This window comes from Puntigrus tetrazona, unplaced genomic scaffold (genome assembly GCF_018831695.1).
Source record: "Puntigrus tetrazona isolate hp1 unplaced genomic scaffold, ASM1883169v1 S000000003, whole genome shotgun sequence".
NCBI classification, from domain to species: domain Eukaryota; kingdom Metazoa; phylum Chordata; class Actinopteri; order Cypriniformes; family Cyprinidae; genus Puntigrus; species Puntigrus tetrazona.
In genome coordinates, this window is record NW_025047683.1 from 4,610,692 (window position 1) to 4,614,313 (window position 3,622).

Here is a 3,622-nt window from a genome sequence, read left to right on the forward strand (position 1 = left end):
TTTTATTTAATAAAGGCCCTGGAGGAATGTTTTCTATAAGGCCTGCACTCACAGACTAACCCCATCACAATAACACTTATTTGGGCATGATTTTATTCTATAAAGGCCCTGGATGAATGTTTTCTATAAGGCCTGCGCTCACAGACTAACCCTATCACAATAACACTTATTTGGGCATGATTTTATTTAATAAAGGCCCTGATGAATGTTTTCTATAAGGCCTGCGCTCACAGACTAACCCCATCACAATAACACTTATTTGGGCATGATATTATTTAATAAAGGCCCTGGATGAATGTTTTACAAAGGGCCTGCGCCACAGACTAACCTCTACACAGTAACACCTTATTGGGCATGATTTTATTTAATAGAGACTCTGGATGAATGTTTTCTATAAGGCCTGCGCCACAGACTAACCCCATCACAATAACACTTATTTGGGCATGATTTTATTTAATAAAGGCCCTGATGAATGTTTTCTATAAGGCCCAAGCCTCACAGACTAACCCCTAACCCTAACCCTAACCCTAACCCTAACCCTAGCCCTAACCCTAACCCTAACCCTAACCCTAACCCTAACCCTAACCCTAACCCTAACCCTAACCCTAACCCTAACCCTAGCCCTAACCCTAACCCTAACCCTAACCCTAGCCCTAACCCTAACCCTAACCCAAACCCTAACCCTAACCCTAACCCTAGCCCTAACCCTAACCCTAACCCTAACCCTAACCCTAACCCTAACCCTAACCTTATTGGGCATGATTTTACTCTATAAAGGCCCTGGGTGACAGTTTTACACAGGGCCTGGGGTCACAGACTAACCCCATCACAATAGCACTTATTTGGGCATGTTTTTATTTAATAAAGGCCCTGATTGAATGTTTTCTATAAGGCCTGCGCCACAGACTAACCCGACACAGTAACGCTTCATTGGGCATGATTTTATTTAATAAAGGCCCTGGAACAATGTTTTCTATAAGGCCTGCGCTCACAGACTAACCCGACACAGTAACTCTTTGTTGGGCATGATTTTACTTAATAAAGGCCCTGGAAAAATGTTTTCTATAAGGCCTGCGCTCACAGACTAACCCACACACAGTAACGCTTTATTGGGCATGATTTTATTTAATAAAGGCCCTGGAAAAATGTTTTCTATAAGGCCTGCGCCACAGACTAACCCGACACAGTAACGCTTCATTGGGCATGATTTTATTTAATAAAGGCCCTGGAACAATGTTTTCTATAAGGCCTGCGCTCACAGACTAACCCGACACAGTAACTCTTTGTTGGGCATGATTTTACTTAATAAAGGCCCTGGAAAATGTTTTCTATAAGGCCTGCGCCACAGACTAACCCGACACAGTAACGCTTTATTGGGCATGATTTTATTTAATAAAGGCCCTGGAAAATGGTTTCTATAAGGCCTGCGCCACAGACTAACCCGACACAGTAACGCTTCATTGGGCATGATTTTATTTAATAAAGGCCCTGATGACAGTTTTCTTTAAGGCCTGCGCCACAGACTAACCCGACACATTAACGCTTTATTGGGCATGATTGTATTTAATAAAGGCCCTGATGAATGTTTTCTATAAGGCCTGCGCCACAGACTAACCCCACACAGTAACTCTTCATTGGGCATGATTTTATTTAATAAAGGCCTCGATGAATGTTTTGTATAAGGCCTGCCTCACAGACTAACCCGACACAGTAACTCTTTATTGGGCGTGATTTTATTTAATAAAGGCCCTGAAAATGTTTTCTATAAGGCCTGCGCCACAGACTGACTCCCGACACAGTAACTCTTTATTGGGCATGATTTTATTTAATAAAGGCCTCGATGAATGTTTTCTATAAGGCCTGCGCTCACTGACTAACCTCATAATAACACTCTTATGGGCATGATTTTATTTAATTAAGGCCCTGATGACAGTTTTCTTTAAGGCCTACCTCACAGACTAACCCGACACAGTAACTCTTTATTGGGCGTGATTTTATTTAATAAAGGCCCTGGAAAATGTTTTTCTATAAGGCCTGCGCCACAGACTAACCCGACACAGTAACGCTTTATTGGGCGTGATTTTATTTAATAAAGGCCCTCGATGAATGTTTTTCTATAAGGCCTGCGCCACAGACTAACCCGACACAGTAACTCTTTATTGGGCGTGATTTTATTTAATAAAGGCCCTGGAAAATGTTTTCTATAAGGCCTGCGCCACAGACTGACCTCGACACAGTAACTCTTTATTGGGCATGATTTTATTTAATAAAGGCCCTCGATGAATGTTTTCTATAAGGCCTGCGCCACTGACTAACCCCTCATATAATAACACTTTTATGGGCATGATTTTATTTAATTAAGGCCCTGATGACAGTTTTCTTTAAGGCCTACCTCACAGACTAACCTGACACAGTAACTCTTTATTGGGCGTGATTTTATTTAATAAAGGCCCTGGAAAATGTTTTTCTATAAGGCCTGCGCTCACAGACTAACCCGACACAGTAACGCTTTATTGGGCGTGATTTTATTTAATAAAGGCCCTGGAAAATGTTTTCTATAAGCACTGCGCTCACTGACTAACCTCTGCATAATAACACTCTTATGGGCATGATTTTATTTAATAAAGGCCCTGATGACAGTTTTCTTTAAGGCCTGCGCTCACAGACTAACCCGACACAGTAACTCTTTGTTGGGCATGATTTTACTTAATAAAGGCCCTGGAAAATGTTTTCTATAAGGCCTGCGCCACAGACTAACCCGACACAGTAACGCTTTATTGGGCATGATTTTATTTAATAAAGGCCCTGGAAAAATGTTTTCTATAAGGCCTGCGCCACAGACTAACCCGACACAGTAACGCTTTATTGGGCATGATTTTATTTAATAAAGGCCCTGATAAATGTTTTCTTTAAGGCCTGCGCTCACAGACTAACCTCTGCTATAATAACACTCTTATGGGCATGATTTTATTTAATAAAGGCCCTGATGACAGTTTTCTTTAAGGCCTGCCTCACAGACTAACCCGACACAGTAACTCTTTATTGGGCGTGATTTTATTTAATAAAGGCCCTGGAAAATGTTTTTCTATAAGGCCTGCGCCACAGACTAACCCACCCATTAACTCTTTATTGGGCATGATTTTATTTAATAAAGGCCCTCGATGAATGTTTTCCATAAGGCCTGCGCCACAGACTAACCTCACTACAATAACACAGATTTGGGTATGATTTTATTTATTAAAGGCCCTGATGAGTGTGTTTTACAAAGGCCTGCGCTCACAGACTCGCCCTGTTAAAGCAGCGACGCGCAGGGCACGAATTTCAGAGTTTTTAGAGAAAAAAAAAAAAAAAAAAAAATTAAAGTTGATGTAAAAGTTGCTCTGGTAAACGCCACCTCCGGGGTCGCGGTGAAATTTGAATCGTGCCCGAAGAGGCCTCTCGGTCGGCCTGACTCGAGCCTCGGAGGGTATGGAAGTCGGACCTTTTCCCGGTTGACTTAGTGCAATTTTCAAACGAAAATCATCCAGGCGCATATTTCAGCCGATCTCAGCCGGGTTAAGTGCGACTTCGACGCTTTCCCACTCGACCCGCGGCCTCCTGGAGGAAATTTTTTTCGCTCAAA